General features: G+C 39.9%; 1 protein-coding gene across 1 annotated transcript in view; it reads right to left on the bottom strand.

Moving 5' to 3' along the window:
- KCNB2 (potassium voltage-gated channel subfamily B member 2) overlaps nucleotides 1–25,518 on the bottom strand; it is a 239,804-nt gene that overhangs the window by 163,227 nt on the left and 51,059 nt on the right. The window lies entirely within an intron of this gene.

A 25,518-nucleotide genomic window follows, 5' to 3' on the forward strand; every position in this document is an offset into this window, starting at 1 on the left:
TTAGCAATTATGCAGTGGTTTTGTGAGTAATGCTCTTCACACAGACACCGTTCAAAGATGCACATAGCCTCCCTCCTATTGCTTCTAACGCTCAGCCCATTTCCTGGGAATAAACTCTCTTGATTTTAACGAGAGTAACTTCTGCGTAAACACTTATAGGCCTGGACTTTAAAATATCCTAATTCTGGGCTTGCATACTAAAAGCACATAGAGTTACAATCCCTCTGAAATGCAAGGGACACTTATTAATTTATTTTACAAATTTATAAACATCTTCACAGCCTGAGGCTATCAAAGTAGTAACAAATTATGACTGTACCTTGATGCACGTTTCCCCTCACAGGTAAGGCAACCTTGCCACCTGCAAAATAGGCACAGTGTTAACTCAGCCAAATTGATTGCTTTATCACCTATATATGCTGTTTTAAAGGGTTACTGTACTGTATATATTTTGCATGCATTTTGGCTGCAGTTGCATTGTCATTGTCTGTAAGTTTTGCATTTCATTTCCCTTTGATGTCACAGTTTGAATTCCACAGGCCATCACCCCAGCTGCCCCTAGTGTCTATATACCTGCAAATGAAGATTGCCCTTTTATGCATCCAGTGAAGCGGGCTGTAGCCCAACAAAATCTTTTGCATAATAAATTTGTTAGTCTCTTAGTTGCTTTTACCATGTTCTGAAATTCCTCCCACATATAAACATACCTCACTGATGGTCACCACTTGCAGCTCAGTACTTAACATACCATACATCTTCTTTGGTGTAGGTCCAATTGATTTTCCTATGAGCACTTTTTTAGTAATATGTTGAATCTTAGCATGCTTCCAGAACATCTCACTAGAAGCATGTACGTCACACATGTCATTGTATGCATGATATGGAGTGCAATTTGCATTAGAAACCTCTAGATTTGCTACTGTTAAGTCACAGAGCTCATATCCAACCAACATGCAACTGTCTTCTCCCTTGTCCTAACAACTCCTGAGAACTCCAACACTTTTCATTCTGTTTCCCTCTACCTTCGCATATGGGAACCCAATGATGGACTGCTTTCCCCCATGAAATAAATCACAGGTTTGCACTGACTATTTGTGATTATCCAAGATAAGCGGAGAGGTGCAGATGAGAGCAGGTTAAGATGATAGATTGTATTGGCATGACAACATAATCATCTGTTGCTAAGTGGGAAAGGTGTGCATATCAGAGATAGGTGCAAGACAATGCGTGCCTGTCAACTTGCTTCTCAAACTGTAAATAGTTTAAGGCTTATTTTAGTCCCCTGCCTTTTCAATCAATATTTGATATCATAACAGTTTATTATGAATAGTACTAGCTCCTGTTTAAATTCTCACTTCCCTTAGGCCATTTTTCTTCAATGGATTTTTTAAAATATCATGTTTATTTAAAGAATCGTTTTCTTTATTATCCTTCATATTTTGGGCAACAGTTCTTATGTATTTTGGTTGCATGAATTCAGCTTTCCCCCTGATTTTTTTCTGCCTTTAATAGCTGGTTTTCCCTCCTCACTATTCCAAACTACTGAATGGAATGATGCACAAGAAACCCATTTGTCCATATTTATTTTACCAGCTCTGCCATTTCCAGAAAGGGGAATAACTGGTACATCAGCTGAAGCATGCAAAGGTGATCCTGGCCACAGCCATTGCCTACCCATGTCAGAACAACCCTAAATCCAAGAAGAGCACCCTCACAAATGCAACCTGATTTTGGATGGAGTAGCATTACCAACAGCTTTCCTATTGGCCAATACCAGCCTCATTTTGTCTGCATTGAGTCTGTTTGTTAGACCATAACGAAACCATTACTGATCCCAGGAAACCAGATTCCTTAAATCTGTATCCCCCCCTTCATCAACATATTTGTTGTTGTTTAGTCGTGTCCGACTCTTCGTGAACCGATGGACCAGAACATGCCAGGCTCCCGCAGCTTGGTCAAACTCATGCTGGTAGCTTCGAGAACACTGTCCAACCATCTCGTCTTTTGTCGTCCCCTTCTCCTTGTGCCCTCAGTCTTTCCCAACATCAGGGTCTTTTCCAGGGAGTCTTCTCTTCTCATGAGGTGGCCAAATATTGGAGCCTCAGCTTCAGGATCTGTCCTTCCAGTGAGCACTTGGGACTGATTTCCTTAAGAATGGAGAGGTTTGATCCTCTTGCAGTCCATGGGACTCTCAAGAGTCTCCTCCAGCAACATAATTCAAAAGCATCAATTCTTTGGCGACCAGCCTTCTTTATGGTCCAGCTCTCACTTCCATACATCACTACTGCGAAAACCATAGCTTTAAGTATGCGAACCTTAGTCGGCAAGGTGATGTCTCTGCTTTTTAAGATGCTGTCTAGGTTTGTCATTGCTTTTCTCCCAAGAAGCAGGCGTCTTTTAATTTCGTGACTGCTGTCACCATCTGCAGTGATCATGGAGCCCAAGAAAGTAAAATCTCTCACTGCCTCAATTTCTTGCCCTTCTATTTGCCAGGAGGTGATGGGACCAGTGGCCATGATCTTCGTTTTTTTGATGTTGAGCTTCAGACCATATTTTGCGCTCTCCTCTTTCACCCTCAATAAAAGGTTCTTTAATTCCTCCTCACTTTCTGCCATCAAGGTTGTGTCATCTGCATATCTGAGGCTGTTGATATTTCTTCTGGCAATCTTAATTCCGGCTAGGGATTCATCCAGCCCAGCCTTTTGCATGATGAGTTCTGCATATAAGTTAAAAAAGCAGGGAGACAATATACAGCCTTGCCGTAGTCCTTTCCCAATTTTGAACCAATCAGTTGTTCCATATCCAGTTCTAATTGTAGCTTCTTGTCCCACATAGAGATTTCTCAGGAGACAGTTGAGGTGATCAGGCACTCCCATTTCTTTAAGAACTTGTCAAAGTTTGCTGTTTGCATATATATACTATATGACAAATTATATAAATAGCTTATTTAACACTAAGGCTTGTGTTGCATCTTACCTGTAGGAGTTATAATGTCCTATATCAGGAATGGGGAACTGGATCTAGATATTCAACCAGATTGTTAACCGCCCCTCCATGACACACACACACACACCATGTTTAATAGTGGGTAGGGCTGTCATATTATTTGCAAATGGATTTTTCTGGAAACAAATAACATGGAATTGAACACTAAACTTGCACTATATTCCACCAAACTTCCATAGGTGACTTTTACGTCCTATGAAAGCTCAAATATACGGCAATTCAGAATGTAACAGAGGAAGTTGTGGAACTGGGGGGCGGGGAACTGCCATCTGAATACAGTCTCTCTCTAGCCTCATTTTTGTATTCTTTTGCTTTTTTTTTAGTCAAGTGAAGCTGGCGTGCAATTTTAAAGGTGTCCTATATTCAAAAAACTAGTTAAGGTCAGTTTGGTGGAGAATTATGTGAAGTTTCTGCTTAAGTTGCAACACAAATATAAACTTTCCATTGGCTACTCTATAATATTTGATTCCACTATGTGACATTCTATAAAATGTCAGCGCATGGTGCAAACTGTGGGAGAGCCTAAAAAGTGCTTTCGGAGAACCCTTCTCATGCAGCAAATTGTCTGACAAATACTGAAGTATAAAACATACTTATGTATTTAATAGGTTGTTGTTGTTATTTATCCTCACAAAGCAGCTCAGAACATAGACAAAAACAAATAACAGGGAGCCAAAATTCCAGATTAAAACAACAACAGTAACATTAGAAACACCATTAAAAATAGCAGTAGAACATGTGTGCTGCATCATTTGTGAAGGGTGAACGTGTATTATTTGCCATTTGTCCCTTAAAATAAAAGGCAATGACCTTATCCTTCCCATCTTGCTGTTTCTATGATTACTTAATAAGGTTCCAAAAGATCATAGCAGAATTTGTGCACTCATACATAAACCATACACAGAGCTCAGTGGAGCGATTGAGAGGTAGACCGAGGGATGTGAGACATCGCCTAGCCTTGTCATTTCACTTTTATTTATTATTTTGCTATGGTTTTCCATCAGATTTCTGTAAACAGGACTATTCAGTCAGTTGCCCTGAGGCAAAACCTGGTGAAAGTTGATAGGCTAGGATATTCCTGTGATGTGCTTCCATTGTTAGATCACTCTTCCTTAATTACCGTATTTTTCGCTCTATAACACGCACCCAACCATAACACGCACGTAGTTTTTAGAGGAAGAAAATCTGTAGGCATGCCACCCGTAGGCATTTCCTCCATAACATGCACAGACATTTCCCCTTACTTTCTAGGAGGAAAAAAGTGAGTGTTATGGTGCAAAAAATACGGTACTTGTGAAGTACTCAGAACTATAGAATCATGATGGCGAACCCTGATGGCTGTATTCTGCTTCCACTGTTGGAGGCAGTATGTTTCTGAATTCTACTTGCTGGAAACTGAAGGAGTGTAAAGTGCTGTTGCACTAAAGTCACAGGGCTTCCCACAAGCATCTGGATGGCCACTGTGAGAACAGGAAGCAGGACTAGATGGGTCACCTGCTTGATCCATCAGTGTCTTCTCATGATGTAATAAAGGCTAGGAACACCTGAAAACTCCAAAAGGGGTGCACGTGCGCACCCCGGGAGCAGGCAGGGAACACTCTGCCACTGGATGATAATGATAATGCTTTTGTATTTACCTTACCTTTTACCTTAACAACCCAGTGTGGGTCACAATAACTTCAAATACAACATTAAAAACAAATTGAAACAAGTTAAAATAACACACATAGGGTGTGTATTATATATATGTATACACTTCAAGTGTCACAGGGTAGGATAAAGAGGTATGTCTTCAGCATTTGATAAAAACTATTTACAGAAGTTGCCAGACACACCTCTGTGGGGATATAGTTCCATGCCACAGAAAATGCCCTCCCCCAGGTCACCTTCTGAGAGTGGCGGAACTACCTAGGGCCCCTCTGTTGATCTTAACACCCAAAAGCAGGGCTGGCCCAAGGCATTTTGGCATCTGAGGTTGACCCCCAAATGGTGCCCCTCTTCCCACCAGGGAAGAAGGGGCGAGGGCAGATCTACATAAGAAACAAGGGGAAATATCACGTGGACCCTGCTGCCTGAGATGGTCACCTCACCTTGCCTCATGGGTAGGCCAGCCCTGCTCAAGAAGGTGTAGGGAAGGAGGCGATCTTGCAGATATTCTGGGCCAAAGTCATTTAGGGCTTTAAAAACTAATGTGAGCACTTGGAATCAGGCCTGGAAAGAAACTTGCAGCCAATGCAGCTGTTTTCAAACAAGGATTATACAAATTCTAAAAGCAACGCCTGCCAGTAATCTGGCCACACTGCATTTTGGACCGACTGAAGTTTCTCAGTTGTTTTCAAGGGCATTCCCAGGCAAGCACATTGCAAGAATCTGGTCTGTAAGTTGTGGGAATAAAATTCCTATTATAATCATCATACAAGAGGATAAGGGCCATCATCATCAATGTATCACAATGGCTACCCCTGCAGTAGGGCATGGGTGATAGGGACTTAACTGAAAATGTGGGTTTTGAGGAGGGATTTGAACTAAGTAAGAGAGGTGGCATTGCACAGGTGTTCTGGGAGGCAGGTCCAAGCATATAAGGCAGCAATGAACAAAGAGAATGGGGAATCAGTAGAGAGTGGTGGAGGAGTGGATAATGTTGGCAGGGATGTAAGAGTGGAGAGATAAAGACCATGGGGGCTTTGAAAATAAGCCAATAAACTTGTGATTGATCTTGGAGCAAACAAGCTGGCAGTGTAAGGATTTAAAGTAGGGGTGTCAGGTAATCAGAACGAGAAGAGAAGTGGATGATTTTGGCAGCAAAGTGCTGGAAAGACACAAGAGGACGAAGGAATTTATGTACTCCCTTTATTTTTCCAAAATCATGTCCACTCATGCCTCTGCAAGGCTCTCTGCAGTTGGGAAGGCATTTAGGATGACTTTTCAGGCAGGCGCAGAAGTGGGAAAAGGCAGCAACTACACCCATTCCTGACTGGCAGTTGATAGCCTATGTGCTGAATCTAGAGCATTGGGAATCCCCTGCAGTCAAATCTGTTATTTATTATTATCAACACCTGCCATTCACTAAGGTCCCAAGGTGGGTTGCAACATTACAACACAACATTACCACTAAAAGGAGCCTTCTAAAACCAAAGAGACTTCCAGGCTCAGCCAACCTTTTCCCAGCTAGAAAAGAAGACCGAAAGAACAGGAGCACATGCCTTTTCTCACCACTGGTGTTTCCAGTAGTTGTGCTGCCAGGCTAGGCAGCATGAATACGATCAGGAGCCAACAGCCAACTCCAACTATGACAATGTTTGCAGAGGAGCATGGAGAAGGAGAAAATAAGTTGTTTTGGCCTTCTTCATGTTCTGCTTTAGATGGGTCTTCTAGCTACAGCCTGCCCATCTACATACCCTAGTCACACAGCTGCTTTCCATTATTTTGTAAAGTCACTGTGCCAGTGGCTTGATAAATTATTTCAAACAAGCCCTGTGGTTTTCTGTTGGTTTTTTCTTTCTGTTCCCACTTCTATTAATGGAAGTTTACCAGACAAGATTATCAAGAAGGAGAGAAGCAGTTCAGTGAAAGCAAAGTACACATCCAGGAAGGACAAGTCATGGGCAAGATGCTGTTTTCAAATGAACCACAACCTTCAGGATTTGGGCTGTTTTTAGAAAATGAAATTGATTCCTGTTCCTTTGTTCTGCTCCAGCAGCAGCCTCTGAAGTTTTTAGATTTTTAGCCAGGGACAAAACTGGACAAACATGTAGAAAGTGCTGGGAGGGCAGAAATCATCTGCATAAATTAGAGATCACAAATAGAAAAAAACAAAACACCTTTGAACTGTATAAGAAAACATTGATAAAATGACAAAAAGCATCTCACTTTCTCAAGCTGACTTTGTTCAGATCTAGACTTTGGGTGGTATCCAATGGCGTGAGATACAGAACAGATGTCTTGAAATCGGTGAAGTTAGGAGGTCCATTGATTTCAGTGGGTCTGGCCTGAGGATGACTTCCTGTGCAATCCTAACAATGTCTTCTCAGAAGTAAGGTTTACTAAATTCAATGGGGCTTACTCCCAGATACATGGTTTTATAACTGCAGCTTTAGTTATATACAACCGATAGCTGAGTATATAATATTCTAGCTGACAAGAAGAAAAAATCCTTTAAGAGACTCCCATCATGTATGAGAGTTTGCATAATATGCTCCTGCTTATAGCAATTTTGCTTGAAAGAAAAATGTAACTGAAACTAAACTGCAGAATGTTGATCATGGTGTTATGAGTTTTGGGTAGCTGGAAGGGGGCTGTATGCAGAGGCCCTCCTAACCCCTGGATCCAGCAAGTCTTAAAATATAAGTAAGGCTAGCTTCCTGATGAAGTGATTGCTTGGGCGATGGTCCATTAAGGGAAACAAAAGAAAGTGGCTCTGTGTGAGGTGGCAAATGGGTGGGAACTCATAGGTAGTTAGAAGGAAAAGCCAGAATTGAGTTGCAGTGATGTGATCTAGAAATAAAAGCAAGCAAGAGGGAGTCAGAGCAGCACCTAGAGACACCAGTATTTCCTTTGGTACCCATGAGAGGTTTCAGTAAATATCGTCTCAAAGGGATACATACCTACTAAGTGTTACTGGAACACAGGAAGTAATGTGGTATATATAGGCAATGCTGACTACCAAGAAAAACTACAATAACCCATTCTTAAGTTAAAAAAACACGGTTTTGGGAAACTTGTTTTGAGGCCACTCTGTTTAACTGGCCCAACCTACTCCCAGTACTAAAGTCCAAAATATTAAAGGGCTTTTTAGTGAAGGCAGATAGAGGAAAATCAGACATCCACTTGGTGACAGCAGTGAAGAAAGTGGGGTCATATTGGCTGGTTTGCCTCTTTTTCCTCTCTCATAGTGCAGGCTACAAGCTCTGCTGCCATACCCAATTAACTGCTTATTTCTAGACATTGTTTCTCTGCTTTGCTTCTTGAATCAGTGGCTCTCATGGGCTCAGTAGATTCTTCCGGATGTTGTTAAAAGTCAACATAAGCTCCCTTTGGTAATATTACATAATCATAACCATGGATCTTTCCGCAGTTATGTCAGATATTGCGTGCCATACAAGACGATAATGTACTGCAAAGAAGATGGCACTGTATTAATTGTAAAAAGGAGATAAAAATCTATTTCATGTGCTTATATTTTCATCCCTATCTGAAGAACCCTAACTAATCAGTTATATTCAGTTACATAGATATAATTTCTAACATTTGCATGAATGCGATAAATACCAATTCATTTATATATTTAGATCAGGATGTTCTTATTCTGGAATTCTCAGCTTCAAGTATGTAAATACTTTGGGCCAGTTTACAAGGAAAGTATCTCCCCAAGGCTCCAGGTGTTTCTGTGGCCAGAATCTATTCATGTGGACATTTATTTATTAAATTTTTTTTTTGATACTGCTTCATATAATAAAAAACTAAGTAAAAACAATAAAAATACAGCAACAACATTCAATAAAATAAAAAGCAAAGCTATGCATCCCAAATAACCCAGAGAATTCAAAATTAAGAGCCATAGGGTTTTATCCAACCCAGTCCTACTCAGCATAGGCCCATTACTGGACCCAAGTTAGTCATGTTTATTTCCATGTTGTCTACTCTGAGTAGGGCTAACAATGGATACAATCCATTGTTGCTTTTTAGAAGTCACACTTAGAAGTCAGAAGAATGAACACAAATTATCATGTGAATTATTTTGCTGAGTTAATCTTTCCACAATCATAACATTGATTAAAAAAATGTATCACATTATTAATTAGTGATTTATTTATTTTTTAATTCATAGAGCTAGCGCAACCGACAGACCTGCCTTTTCAAAGGCAGTCCTTCATTCATAAGGATGTAAAGCATTTTCATGACTGAAAGTTCAGGGCTATATTCCATATTATGATTCAGAGACACTGGAGAAGTCTCTCCTACATTTGAATGGTATGCAGTACAAACTTATGTTCTTTTCTTCAGAAGTCCTAGAGTGTTCAATGGAACTTAATTCCAGGTAGGAGTAAGCACTGCAAACCTGTATATGTGTATTAAGAAGTAACTCCATCCTATACATGTCAGTTCTGGAGTAGCTCCATTGATACAGTGGGGATTATTCGCAGGTAAGTGTGCAATTTATGTCTCTAATATTAGTGTCTCTAACAGCATGAGGCATATCTAAGCTATATTTCTAAGCCTCATTGTAGCTGTAGGTTGCAATCCTATACCCACTTGAAGTCAAGGGGACTGCTGAGTGAGTAGACATACATTTGACTGTGCTATTAAGAACTTGGTAGCTCTTGTGGGTTCTATCAAAGACTCTTTATGTACACATCAATGACTATTCAGACACAGCTCATGCATGCGAAAGAAAAAAAGATGTTTGAAAAATGGCCTGGAATGCTTGGAAGTTCCTAGAAAGTATCATAGAGATTTCTGCTGTGTTATGCACAACCCACCCCTGTTTCAAACTACCACTGGAGTAGTAAAAATGAAGTCAGTTTAGTCAGTTTTACTACTCATGGGTGTTTCAGAGTCAGGTCACTCCAAAAACATAGGAAGAGAAGTCAGTTGGCATAATGGACATAAGGCAGCAGAGTGTTTAATATTCAAATCTATGGGATGTACAGTGGCACCTCGGGTTAAGAACTTAATTCGTTCTAGAGGTCCGTTCTTAACCTGAAACTGTTCTTAACCCGAGGTACCACTTTAGCTAATAGGGCCTCCTGCCGCCACGCAATTTCTGTTCTCATCCTGAAGCAAAGTTCTTAACCCGAGGTACTATTTCTGGGTTAGCGGAGTCTGTAACCTGAAGTATCTGTAACCTGAAGCGTCTGTAACCCAAGGTACCACTGTAGTTATTGTTTCCGGATTGGGTGGGATGAGAAATCTAAATAAATACTACACTGATAATGTATGCATGTCCTAGTCGCATTGCACATCGCACCAGTTGTACTTTTGACTAAACAAATAAACACATTTGTTGGAATTGCTTTCTCATTGCCCTGTCAGTTTGTGTAATCATTTGCATTAATAGGTTGAAAATAGTTCTGGGTTGATAGGGCGGCATTTTGCATTTATGCAAATGGAGTAGGTCTAAAGGAGGCTCTTCATCTTCCATTTGAGAATCATCATGATCAGACTTGGATTATTTCACATATATTAGAATGCATATTTCTGACAAGTACTTTTAAGGCATATTTTCTGTGTCTGCCTAAAACACTTAAAATTATATAAAAACGACTGCAAGAAAACAGGAACAATGGGATATACACTAATAAATGTATAAAATAAAGACTGGCAAGGCTAGACCTATCCCTGATGACATCTCATTTATCCCTTAGAACTATCCCTGATGACATCTCATTTATCCTTTAGACCTATCCCTGATGACATCTCACTAACATATTGTGTTAGGCATGGATGTGTGCAGGGGGAAGCCTCCATACATAGTTCATGGGAGCATGAACATGATCAGGTAAAATGCATGGTGGGGGCTTATGGCTCACAGTAAATCCTTTACTTAGCCTGACTAAACCAAGAGCTAAGCTATATAGCTTTATTTGTTTTTAAAAAATTGTTTAAAATATTTTCTTTAAAATATTCATCCTTACAAATAGTAGGGTGGCATGGCTAAACTAACCTACCATAAAAAAGAAAGAAAACAATAAAACATATTTTGAAGCAATTAAAGAAACAGAGCAGACTAAAAGCACAGCCAATGATTAAAATGTCAAATGCCAGTGCCAGTATTATTCTATACCTATATGGGGAGGGTATTCTACAACCAGGGCACCATCACAGGGAAGGCTCTCTTCTTTGTTGCCACATAATTTCCTCCCTTTGCAAAGCTACTTTGTAATAGAGCCTCAAGTGACCACCTTAAGGCATGGGCAGAATACTATAGGTAAATACTCCATCAATTTGAGACCCCATATATTTAGGACTCTACAGATCAGCACCAGCACCTCCAATTAGGATTGGATGCAAATGGGCAACCAGAACATCTTTTTTGCAATTCCACTTGGCTGCTGCATTTAGAATTCTGGCTAATTGCAGCTTGCTGGTCATCTTCAAGGACACATATTTCAGTAATCCAGCCAGGAGGTTGAGAAAGCATGGGTCATCATGGGCAGACTATGCCTGTCCAGGAATATTACAGCTACTACTACCCTGTTCAGATTTTCTTTGAAAGTGGGGGAATAATGTGCAGATGGGAAGTGGGGCTAGTGTACTCCAATGTCCACACCACCTCCACCCTAACCTTTGTGAGTTGAATGGGAAGATCTGAAAGGGAAATGTTTGTGGATTAAGCTGACTGCATGAAGAATCCTGCTTCAGACATTCTTGATCAACGGTAAAAGGTGCTAGTTTGAGAGGAGCATGACCCCACACCCATTCCATATGTTGTTCCCCCACACTCTAAAAGAACACCTGAACAGCCTTATGCAAGGGAAGTGCTCGCATAAGGTTCCTATACAAACAGAAAGGAGGCAGAAATCACTAACAGGATATTCTGGGTGAATACAGATGGTCAAGTTGAAATGATGCATTTGATTTATTATCGCTATCTCACTTTTCTGTCCATGGACACACAAAGCCTCTTGCAGAGTTAAAACCATCAAGACAATTAAAACAAATAAAATGCAGTCATTTTTTATGAATCCATTAAAAAATTACCATGTGGGGAAATTCACCCACTTCTTAAGCATGTGTAGCAATATCAACTACTGTGGCTGGCTTTGTTGCTCCACCCCTAGTTACTGAATTGTTATGTTGCTATGGAGTGAAGATATCTCCCACCATGCATTGCTGCAGTGTTTTGTTACCCTTACCTGGTCAGAAACGGATGGTTGATATGCTCTCACAGTCTTAAAAATTTATTCATGCTGATCATGTTTCAAATAAAATATATTCCTTCTCTTTGGAGAATATCTCTTTCTCCTTAAAAAATACAACAGTGTCTGGCTTTTAAAAAGTTTCTCACTTTTAAGTCTGTCACATCCTCTGGTGCATTGCTTTTAAGCCTGTGGAGACGTTCTACATTCTGAACATGCATAGTCAATTATTTTTAAATTATAATATGATGTCCACACATCATACACTTCATACATTTCCATAAGGAAACTAGGTCTGAGTATGAAGTCTATGCATATATGCACATCATAATTACAACATAAATAGTCAAGGATAGAAAAATGTCCTAAAAAGTCTTACGTTTACACATGGAAATCAATATCACAAACCACCCACACCCCACATTACGACATATAGAACCATAAGAGATACAACTATGGCTTTTACCTGAGAAAGAACTCTTTAAAGAACTACTACTACTACTACTACTATTATTATCATCATCATCATCACAGGCCAGAACTGATGTGAATGATGATGATGATAGCAGCTTCATGATAACAGAAGATATCGGTATAGAAATATTAAATTTAAGAACCGAAAAGCATAGAGAAAACCAGGGGAGACTAGAATTTCTTTAAAATACAACTCTAGTCATGCTTTCCCTACTTGTGACAACCACATATTATTAATTTGCCAAGTGGTAAATGTCAGGAAATTTAACCCCTTCATAAGGCCCACAACCTTTACCACACCACAATGTGGCATGGATTCTCTATATATGTTCAGAAACATGTACATGCAGGGACTCTCTACGTGTGTTCTAGGGAATGCACATAAGTTGGGGGCGAGAGTCTGCCACCATACTGCCAGTCCCTCATGCATTCATTGCATGTACTTAGAATGACTGAAAGGTCTTGTGTGTGGTTGTTTAAATTGCTGGTGTATGAAATACTGGTATCAGAAAAGACTGGTTGTCATGAATCATATCATGTTCAAGTATGTCTTATATGTTGTGCATGTGTAGATTCTCAAATTTGGAAAAGCAGCCAAATGTTCAGTACATTTGGTCACATGGGCCAGTTGATACTTTGCTTGTGGTTATCTGGAATGTATGTGTGGAGAAACAGTATGTCTGGAAGAGTCCTAATAAAGGTTGAGAACTAGAAAACAAAAGTTTCTCTTGCTCCAGGCTACTGAAACCTTCTTGCAGCTTTTTCTTGAATCTGATTTATATGCTGCTCCCTCTAATGGATCTGTATGGAACAGCAGTACAATGTCAGATGGATAGACAATTGTAGCAGTTTCTAATAGTGTTTAAATATAGCAGGAAACAAATCCAGAAGAATAACAGGCACACATGGGGACAATGTGAGGACTTTGCATAAGGGTAACAAGGGACAGAGGAACAGCTGAAAATTAGAGGCATTGTGAGTGCCCTGAGGATGAATGAGTGAGGGTGTGCAGAGATGATGTTACTTTAAACAACAATTCCTTCACATACACCCCCCCCTTGCCATCATGCAGAGCAAATCCAACTTCCTCCATTACACAAAAAATCCAACACATGCACCTATCTGGGATTGCAACACTGATCTCAATCAACTGCCTCACATGCTTCTCACTAAATAAAAATGATTTAGAAAGATCAGGAACTCTTCTCTTTGCTGCTACCTTTTAGATTTTCAGCGATAAGGTGGCCTGGACTCATACATATATGCATCATTTTATTTATAGGCTGCCTTTCCATAGCCAAAACCATGCTCAAGGTGGCTTACAACAAGAATAAATTACATAATTACAAGCATAACAAAAGTAGTCATAAACAGTAAATAAAACATCAAAACGTACACAACCGAATTGAACTATTTCCACATAAATTGTAAGAACCAAGACAAAGATACTGAAATGTAACATCAATAACAGCAACAAATCCCCCTAAACAATACCCCAGCCCAAGAGTCTGTACAACAGCCTCAGCTTTTGTAGCTGGAGTCAGTCAGGGCCCCATCCTCCCAGGCAGGCCTATTTGGGAGGTGGGGGGCAGCCAGGTATATTGGTCCCAGCTTTTTTTAAAAAAGGATTCTTGAAAAGCCACAAAAGGGACTCCTGACAGTTACGTCCAGTCGTGAACGACTCTGGGGTTGCAGCGCTCATCTCACTTTACAGGCCAAGGGAGCTGGCGTTTGTCCGCAGACAGTTTTTCCAGGTCATGTGGCCAGCATGACTAAGCTGCTTCTGACTAACGGAACACCAAAACCAGAGCAGAGCATGGAAACGCCATTTACCTTCCCACTGGAGAAGTACCTATTAATCTCCTTGCACTTTTTGGGGTGCTTTTGAACTGCTAGGTGGCAGGAGCTGGGACCGAGCAACAGGAGCTCACCCCATCGTGGGGATTCAAACCACCGACCTTTTGATTGGCAAGCCCAAGACTCAGTGGTTTAGACCACAGCGCCACCCACGTTCCTATATATAACACACAGAGAGCTTGGTCTAATATACACATTTTTTGTAAACTATCTTCCCTAATATAATGTATTATGGCTTGTTATTTTCACTAATATATGCATTTTTATATAGAAAAGCTGAATGGCAAAATTTGGCAAAGTACTGTAGTTAAAACAATATACTTTAATGCAACTCTGTGCTAAGAAAGCAGTGCAAGGTTTCTTGGTGCCTGTCTCTAAACCTGAGATACAACAGCGGAAAAAATTGATAGACGTTCCCCAGCAAGGAAAACCAGATTCAAAGAAGGAATATAATTTGTTGCATGAATCTTATTAACACAAAAGCAAAACAATCAGATTGATTATGCTGACTCCTAATGTTGTCTCTAAATTGCCTGGGAAAACCATCATATCATCATATTGCATGTCTCAATATTAATGTTAATACTGTTAGGCAAACAGAGCCAGCATATTTAAGTCTAGTAATTAATCACGTTTATCATCATCCTTCACATCACTATCCAAGAGCTCAATAGGAAATTAAAATAAAAACATTTTTTTTAATCCAACAAATGATTTCTCAACTACTTTGAAGAGCAGCATCTTCCACTCATGTGGATGGTGCATTTATAATGATAATGCCAACAATACTAATAGCAAGAATAATAACAGTTAAATGCTCTGTTGGAAAAACAACTTTCCTCATCCACATTCTAGCATAACTCACCATGCTTAAGAATGCTTTTTCAGAATACAACTAGAAGTGGATTGTAAAACAGGACCATGTAAAGCAGTTAATGCAAGAAAATGTATATTCGGTAAGCAATGATATTTGAATATCGGTATGAGGAAAGATGAAATTTCACATACCCCACTCCAAAAAAGAGTAGTTCTTATACTCCAAATAATAGAGTTCATTTCCAATGATTTTGTCCCATAAGAACAAGGACTTCCACTTGCACAACAGACCTGCCCCATCTTCTCCCTTTGCCCCACTGCTTTTCCCAGGCTGAGATTAGAAAAAGCAACATTCCAAATATATATCCTCATGACTGCCAGATCCCTTTAAGCCTAGCCTCTACTTCAAAAGAAATAAAGTTAATAATCTGTGTAATTTGTTGGAACGGAAATGCATAAAATGAAAGGCTTTTAATATCTGATTGTTATTTCGTTTTAACTTTTAGAAAAAGTCTGCAGCTGCATCGCCTCCTTTGCATATGTATTAGCTGCTCCTAGTTAGAATTCAGATTTTGATTTGTTCCCATCAGGGTGAGAAATAATGATTAGGAATAGTATATTCCCATGCAATAAAAAATGAATTATTATGAGTATGAAAAATTGTATCCAGCTGCCAAACGGTTTATTGTTTTGTGAAGCATGGCACAACATGGACAGCAGCCATTCATTATATCGGAGTGTCAACATAAACAGGTAATAATAATATTTAAATAATGCAAAAAAAAAACAGAATAGGGAATATTAGGATGATAACCTGTAGGGGCAATTTGTAGTAAATTCAAGGCACTGTCAACAATTCATTCTTAGCAGAACCATTTAGAGTGCAGATACGACACAGTGATGACAACATCTCTTCATATGCCATAGAAACAAAAAGTCAAATTCATTTCAGAGATAACACTATTTAACTGGCGGTAGAGGAAGACTGATTTTTTTTGGATACAATATTGATGGGTGGACTAGATATTTAAATATTCAATACGCTACATCCAATAGTGGTTTTAGGACAGTATAAGTGCTTTTTTCTGTGTAAGGCAAGGCACCCCATTTTCACCAATTCCTCCAACCAACTGCAACCATCTATGCCATGGCATAGCCCATGCTGTTCTAGTGGGTGCTCCAACCTTCAGGAGCAGCTTTTGGGGGAATAATAAAATCATAGAATTGGAAGGGACCCAAGGGTCGTCTAGTCTAACACTCTGCAATGCAGGAATCTTAGCTAAAGCATCCATGACAGATGGCCATCCAACCTCTGTATTAAAACCTCCAAGGAAGAAGAGTTCGGAACCTCCCAAGATCATTCCACTGTCAAATAGCTCTTAATGTGGAAGTTTTTCCTGATGTATTTTGAAGCCATTGGTCTGAGTACTACCATCCATAACAGGAGAAAACAAGCTTGTTCCCTCTTGTAATAGCCCTTGAGATATTTGAAGATGGCTATCATATCTCCCCTCAATCTCCTCTTTTCCAGGCTAAACATACCCTGCTCCTTCAACTGTTCCTCATAAGGCTTGGTTTCCAGACTCTTGATCATCTTGGTCGCCTTCCTCTGCATACGTTCCAGCTTGTCAACTTCCTTCTTAAATTGTGGCGTCCGGAATTGGACACAGTATTCCAGGTGTAGTTTGACCAAAGCAGAATAGAGTTGTATTATTACTTGATCTGGACACTATACTCCTGTTGATGTAGCCTAGAATAGCATATGTTTTTGTTGCTGGATCACTCTGCTGACTCACGTTAAGCTTGTAGTCCACCAAGACCCCTAGATTATTTTCACATATACTGATAGTAAGCCATGTGTCCCCATCTTATATTTCTGCATCTGGAACCATTAATTAGTACTCTTTGGGTTTGGTCACTTAACCAGTTACTAATCCACCTAACTGTTACTTAATCCTGCCCACATTTTAGCAGCTTCTCTGCAAGAATATTATGGGGAAATTTGTCAGAAGCCTTTCTGAAATCATGATACACTACATCCACAGCACTTCCCTGACCCACCAAACTTGTAACTCTATCAAAAAAAGAAAAGATCCTTCTGGGTCTCAGTAACCGCAGCACCCTTTTCTAAGTGCTCAGTGTTTAATTATCAGCTCTAGAAACTTTACTAGTACCAACATCAAACTGACTGTTTGGTATTTACCTGGGTCTTCTTTTCCACCCCCTTTTTGAGGATGAGGACAACATTTGCCTGCCCCCAGACCACAGAAACTTCCCCTGTTCAATAATTCTCAAGTATTATAGGCAAATGTTCTGAGATTGCACCCACAAGTTCCTTTGGTACCTTGGGTACAACTCATCTGGCCCTGGATATTTGAATTCATTTAAAGTAGTTAAGTGTTCCCTTTAACCACCTCTTTTCCTATCTTGGGCTGCAGCCCCTGCTTTTCATTATTTATTATGTTATCACTGTTTTCCTTTTAACTCCTACATATGAGGAGAGACCCTGGCTAATCAAAGTCCATGATTAGGAACTCAATTTTTATATATATTTAATGGGAGAGATGTTCAGGAGATTTTAATCACCTTCAGTCTTCAGGAAGCCACCTGGTTGGGAGCTGTGGTGGCAGGAAGCAAATCCTGATACTAATTTTGAGCTTACATTTAAGGACTTTTGACTTAGAGTTTGCATTCTGAAATTCCCAAGGTGTAAGCCACCCACCACCAGAAGTGAGATCTGTCAGTTTGCAAGCAGCTTCAAAATAGTGGCTATATGAATGTGAACTCAGAGACACTGAGAGCTTCCGGCTGGAAGTCACTGGAGCCTATAGGAACTCTCTTTGTGTGTACACATACATAATTTGCTCCCTGCTTATCTTCTGCCTGTTTTTAAGAGTCTCTTGCTTCCAAAAGGCTCTGCTTGTATATTTGTAAATAGAGCAAATATCACAAAGACACCTTTATGTCTCCCAGTGTGCTCTCTCATCCAAAGGGCACTAAATCCTGTAATGCTGTTGCTGGCCCTTTTCAGTGCTTGGGGAAACAGGGAGCATGTCACGTTGTTTTAAAGAATGCACATATGGGGCTGAGTTCATCCTGCCTGGTGCCAGCTGGCCTCCTTGACTCCCAGGGGCGTTTCCTGGAAGACTGGCAAATATTGCTGTTGCTGTCAATCCTGCCTGGGAATCCCTGTGGTCCAAACAAAGTTTTGACTTTTGCATGAGGTTCATGCAACAGGAGAAACTCCACATAAGACACCCTGGTCACATTAATCTCTCCTCTGAAATTGCTTGACATTAAACCTGTTCTACTCTTCAGCTCAGAAGATGAGAGCCATACAGTATATATTTTCTTAGAGCTGAACCACTAGCTGCTTTCTCCTTCACGAGGCCTATGCTGGTGTCCAGCACTCCCAGGGCCATGTTTTTATGCACTGCCACTTCAGGCTAACTTAGCAAGCAGTACACGTTATGGGCATTTTATGGAAGCAGGCTGGATTATGTAAACGGTTTGCAAATAATTTATTGCAACATAATGAAATACACAGGAAGTTTGATCCGTCTTGCTGTGTTTTCTTAATTGGCCATTTTTACATAGCCAATATATTAGATTAAAATATCCTCATAATAAAAACAGCGACATCAGACAGGACCATCTTAAATTTTTGCATATGACACAACATTCAGCTGATGATGGGGAAAAAAAGCCTGCCCAGTTCAGAACAGGCTATGTTTCTGAGCCTTTATTGAGAACTCACTAGAAAAGTTCTGGCATTTTCTATGGCTTTCCCCAATGTTACCAGTCTAGGATAGTTATAAGCCTTCTCTTCCAGTTTCTCTCCTTCCTCTTTTTTAAAATTTACCAGGTAGGAAGTAGGGGAAACAGCAGCCAAGAGGGCTGATTAAAGCAAAGGTTCTTGAGTTTATTTGATGAAGAATTATTGGTCATATTTATGATATCAGCAGTATTAAAGCAGACAGCAAGAACAGCACATTAAATGTTCTTGCACACTGCAAGGAAAGTTGAAGGGTGCCTTCATATATTAAGCCACAATAATGGGTGCATCAGCTTTATGCCCAAATAGCAAAAAGGGCTACTTCCTGTTTCAGTCCCTCTCCACACACCAGCCTATGCATTATTTATCCATTTAAAAATATTTAAATATGACCTTATAAATGGGATATTTTTCAAAATGCACAACACACAGTGGCTTGACTTCGAAGAACTATATCATAATAGTTGCATAGATTTCTTGCAAGTTTTCTTTTTTGCTAGAAGGTGTGGAAGATGGCATGCCAGAAATACAAAGGGTTAAACAGACACTCACATTTTGGAAGAACATTTCATGTGTCATGGCATCTACATCTGGTTTCACATTCTCAGTAGTGTGCTAAAGTACAAAGAGTACCCTGGGACAGTTCATGTTCTAAGGAGAGCTAACATTAAAATTCCATGGGGAGAAGTGGGTCAATGAAGAACCTGAAGTTCCTTGGCCATTCTTTTAACAAATATCTGAACTGAATTAAGCACTTAAGATTTTCCAGCAGCAGTTACATAAAGGACTATGAATGAAATTGCAGACCTTAAATGTCACTGGACTTTAAGAAGTCTTTGAAATATTTCTTACCCTGCAAATTGTACATCAAGTATGTAACACTTGGGGACAACTTTTATTGAGAAAGATGCCTTTTGCCTTCTGTACATTTTTCACTGTTTTCACAAGGTTGCTTAATAATAAATGCCTGTCTCCAATTGTTGCTCAAGCTAGCTTGGTTTTCCTGCAAGACTCTTATTTACACCTGCTCTTGCTTTTCATGCTTGTCATCACTGGAAATAGTTTTCCTATTATAACACACACATGCTTCGATAGAGACGGAAGTATGTGGAAAGTGCATGGGGGGGCTGCGAAATCTAAAAGGAAATTGTGAGAATAGTTTCATCTCCACCAAAGCCTGTGATGGAAGCAACATCTTATATCAATGAGACTGTAACAAACTGTTAACAAGACTTGCATAGGGAGTTCTTGGTTTATTTCGGTGGCTTACCAAGGGAGTGAACAAGCAGCTTTTCTTAAATTTAAGAAAGACACACTTACCTTTATGAAGAAGCTGCATCAGCTCCTCTTTTCCCAGTGAGGAAATGCAAAAATATTATTCTGGTGGGAGAAGGGAGTAGCCATCGGGAAAACATTCCAAGGCAGCCTAACCTTATGAGCTGCTGAGCTACTGGAACATGCTTCCATGCACTGGAACGTGACCCAGTGTTCGTGCAAGCTGTCTACAAGATGCTAAATTAAACCAGTCCATAGAATCAGGCTATTCAGTTGCAATCCTAAAGCCAGCACATACTCTATTACATCCTGTGTCCAGTGAACCCTGCCCCACCTCAATCCTGCCTGGAAACAAGAGCTTCCTTTTTTGTGAAGGGTGAAGAACATCCACTTGATTAGGCATAGCTAAAATGATGTCCTCTAGATGTTGTTGGACTACAGCTCTCACCATCCCTGGCCACTGGCCATGCTGGCTGGGGCTGATGGGAGTTGTAGTCCAATAGCATCTGGAGAGCATCCCATTGGCTACCCCTGCACTCAATGTTTAGAAATAATCTTTATAATTTCTGTGCTAGTAGGCACAATATACAGGGCCCTGAAACAGAAAGACGAAAGCGTTCTTAACTTTTACATGCCTTCAACTGAAACAATTCATAATAAATTGTAAATCCTAGTGCACCTGATTAGATTTGAATACGTATATTTGTAAATATTGTGTATTATGCACTGTTGAATTGCTAGTGAAACCATAACCTTATTGTTATAGCCACATTACAATCTTATTAGTAATTTAATTAAAATTTCAGTATAAGGTACATTACAATGTTTATCTTGCTTATGAAATTGTATTTATATCAAGCGTCAGGGCATTTCCCCTTTCAAGACAATGGGAGATAACTTCTGAATATTCCGTTTTTACTATAAGAAAGGTTACATACAGTATGCCTCTTAATCACATTCAATGGTATTGTAAAACCAATTAGAAAAGAAGCCATAGCAAACATCAAGTATGAAAGTGAATTACAAATAAGGGAGTTCCAATCTTTCCGTGCTGGAAATGTCAGTTTATAAGAAAAACCTCAAACCAGTAAAGATTATCATCATCATGATCATCCTGTATGTATCAGCTGAAGATTTCATCTTTCTTAAAGCAAGCCACTCAGAAAACAAGACACCTTGAAGGATTCAGGTCTTTATACACACTGTAGATAATAAGGTGGAAATGTGATGGCAGAATAGACTACTTCAGTTCAAACTAGAGCTGCTGGACTTCAATTTTGAATGCTCCTTCACATTAAAACCAACCAACCAACCAACCACACCCCTTTAAATAGAAAACTAGCTCAGCAGGAAGAGAACTAGCTCAGCAGGCAACTCTTAGCCAGTTGTGCTGGTTTTAAGTTTGTAATTCTTTAATGTTTTTTAATGTTTTAATATTTAATGAAAAACAAGCAGCCATTTGGGTTAAAATCTTTCCCAGTCTGAATCTGTACTGGGATTATTTTAAAGATGTTTTAATTGTTTTGACACTAGCTGTTTGCTACACTGAGCTCCTTCGGGAGGAAGGGCAGGTTATAAACTTAGTAACAAATAAATAAAAATGTGATTAAACACATAAAGCATTAAGTGTCAGAGCCCATTTTAGCACCTCAGTTCTCTACCACCTCATTCTAGTGCATGTCAAGACCAGGCCTCAGTCATTGTGTACTCCAAGATTAGGGTTAGGAGAGAAATTTGATTCAGTTCTCATTTAAAGCTGAATCTATCAAGTTTACCCTTTCTGAGACAATATGAGAATATAGCCATTCTTCAATATCCAAATATTGCAATTCATTTCTCCAACACAATAGTGTTTACAAAGATGCATATATTAGGGGTAGGTGTGCCTAAAATTATTATCAGTAAAAATAACATACCAAAATGTATTATATTAAGAAAAATTGCTTTAAAAATGTTTGTTAGGCAACTGTATACAAAACTGTGTATTAGAAAAAATTCATAGCATTTTTTAAAAATGCAAATTGCTGCAGAAATGTGGAGAATCAAATTTAAGATAGGAAGAATGAGAAACTGATGGAACCAAAATTAACTTCCATTCCCATGTAAGACACCTCTCTTCATCTAAGCTTCAACCTTGCCCAATAAAGAATATTTAGTACTATATCCCTACTTGGTTGATTAATGATGATACTGCCAAAGTTGTGATGTTCCTGTCTATTCAAAAGGAAATATCACAAATTTTTGCATGCAAAAAGACTTTTGTTGAGAAAGCAGTCTCAATATAATTTCAGCTGTGTACCTTTGTTTGAGTGTATCCCTCTGCCTCCACTTCAGCATGTATAGTTCTCAATTCCATTGATTAAAGCATTTCTGTTGCATTTTCTTGCTACCATAACTCAGTCTTGGGTTCTCCTTAAGCCGCTACACAAGAACAGTTGGTGGCATGCTCAATTATTGCTCATGATTCTACTTATATACCAGCCATTATTATTGGCTTTCCCAATGTCTCATCACTCTACTATTGTGCATTAATGCAATGCCGTTAGAAGAGGAAGCACAGTGAAAGTGACTGAGCAATACTATAAAGTAGAGGGAACCAGAGGAAAAATAGCAAGGATGTAGTTAGGTTTGCCAATGAGGGCGAATGAAATATACATTGAGGGGGGTGTATTTTGTCCAAAGACATTGTTCTAGGTGATGCAAGTTGAAGTGGAAAATGGCCCCTTTCAATCAAGTGCAATTTAGACACCGAAAAACTATATGTGTACATCAGCTTCAACATGAATATAACTACAGATGGATATACATTAAATGCACCCAAACTGAAAATGCTAGTTAGTGTGGAAAAAGGTTTGGGAACAAGTCATGCAGCTACTCATAGCCTGCAGGCTCCATTTTGAGTTGTTTTTAAAGACATGCCTTTGAACGGGGAGGGTTGCTGAGCACGATTAGCTGCAATGTCAGTAAAACAGGCAAGAACACCAATTACACATAATCAAGGATTTTGTTTCATTGGTTAGTAAATGACTTTAGTGCTGAAAGACTGACATAACCAACTGAGTCTTCAGATTCCTGGTCATAATAGCCATATTTGAGTCCATGGTTGTTTTTAAAACACAAACCATGTTGTGCACCAATGCATAATGTAAATGCCTAGCAATGTATGTTGCTTGGCAACCAAGCAAATGGAATAGCAAAGAACAAACTGAGAACAAGTAAGCTTACCCTGTGGTGCCAATGCCCTAAGAAGTACAGCAACTCACCCATGATTATTATTACAGTGTTTATTAGATTTATTTGGCCTTGTGGAGGTGGAAGGAGGGATCACAGGAGCCGCCTTAATGATATAAGTGGGTGAAGGAGTAACAGTTGTAGCCTAAACAACGAAGGAGGAAGGGAACTCCCCTAGTCAGGCCCAGCACTAGGCTCAAAAACAGAGCTATTCCCCAATGCCAAACTCATACAAGAGCTTGGCTTATTCCATATGCATCACGATGGGTTTTGATCCCCCTCCCAACATAGCTTTCAAAGCTTCTAGACACCTCCCATTCTCTTATTGGGCCACTTACTTCCAAATGCATTCCTCCCCACCCATTCTCTTTTTGAGGTTGCTGTTCCAGCCACAGTAGAATGAAGGGAGGCCAGTCCCCTTGCCCTGGTGTCTGGCATGGCAATTATGCTGACAGGTCAGGTATCCAGAAAGCTGTGGAAACTAGGTTTTCCTTGTGCCTGGCTCAGTATCATGCCTACTGTCAAACTTCAAGCAGTGTCCTCAGGGGGATGTGGCCTCAGTTCTGGGAGGATGAAGCCTTTAACTGAAACACTCAGGAGAGAAGGGTTCCAGGTGCAGCACATTCTCAAAAAGCCAAGATCAACAAGGTCAGGAAACAGTTCAAGATCATTATCAAAGGGAGTTCAGCAAGGGAACTAGAAGAACAGGTAAAGAGCCAGAATCCTATGTTGCTTCCAGCAACTGGAAGGTTCAAGAGGGAGGCTCTTGCTTCCTAACCACAGCAGCTGGAGATAAAGGAGTATCATGGATTGCTTGCTCATGAGCAGACCTCTTGTTCACAAGGAGAATGAGATATTGTTCCTTCCTGAACCTGAAACTTTTGTTCCCATCGCTTTCAAGTGTTCTCTGGGAAGAAGGGTTGACTATTAAACCTCAACTCTGAGAACCGTAGCTCTGTGATGGGATAAGCTGTTTCCTAGCAATTCTCCTAGCACCTTTAACCAACTACAGTTCCCAGGATTCTTTGGGGAAAGCCATGATTGTTTAAAATGATATGCTAATGCTTTAAATGTATACTGCTGGTAGAGCCTGAGGAGTTTCAGGTGGTGAGGTGCCAGAGAGAACATGTCACAAGGAACGGGCAAAGCAGAATATATGAGTTGTTGGAAGACCAATTAGCTTAGTCTTCTTTGTCTACTAGTTAGCCGGATAAAAACAGAAACAGATGGTGGCCAATTCTTTGTTTTTGTCATGCTAACTTAATTCTGGATGTTGGCCAAGGAAGCTTCACCAAGCCAGCATCAGTCTGTCTTTGCCACATGTTTGCCAAATACTCATAGCAATGATCCAAGAACCCAGCAACTTTCCTGAGAATAGAAGAATCATTGAGATTGGACTGCAAATACTCAGAAATGTCACACTGTGAATTCCATTTGTATGTTTAAAAGGACTGCAGTGTTAAAAAGCCTAGGAAGCCTAGTTGCTTGTTTCACCCAAACAACTTTTTTAAATGCACATATATTCTCAAATAAGATAGCTCTTGTTTTCCTTTATAGCACAGTGTTGGCTCTATAGCTATCTTTGAATGCCAGAGCAAATGCTGAACAAAGGGACACAATAAATGATGGCATTCAAATGTCAGCTTTTTACCATTGATCCCACAAATTAGGTGCAGGCAAATCAGTGAATGTTCTAAATTAATAAATAAGTCATTTGAAAAGGTCAGTTTCCCCAAAGAGCATACATGCTTTCAGGTGACATTTGCTAAGGAAGGAAAAAACTATTTTTAAAAAATTAAATTCACTAATGGTTTTTAGGTATGCTTATGCAAAAATTGTATGTTCTGTTTCAGCGATGCTGAATGGGAAGGGTTACCAGGTCAGGAGCATCCCAGTCCCTGAGATTTCAGGGCCCAAATCTGAAACCTATGAGTGGCCCTGGGGATGTCATTTGGGTAGGCCTTGCACATAGAGGTTAATTGGGAGAGGGGAGAGGAGGAGGAGAGCCCCCCCTCCAGGATGTCTGTGCTATAATTTGCAAGCAGCTCCCCCCAGGCTAAAACTTGCGAACTGCATGCACAGTCACATATATATTAAAAGCATTCTTGTCCACCTGGAGATTCAAGCCGTCTGGCATAATACAGCTGGAACTGCAGAAAGAAGAGGTATCTCCAAGTCATTTGTGTTTCAGAAGGATTTATTCCCTGAATATGGAAAAGTAGATAT

The sequence above is a fragment of the Podarcis liolepis genome, assembly GCF_965112155.1.
Source record: "Podarcis liolepis genome assembly, chromosome: 8".
Classification (NCBI taxonomy): Eukaryota; Metazoa; Chordata; class Lepidosauria; order Squamata; family Lacertidae; genus Podarcis; species Podarcis liolepis.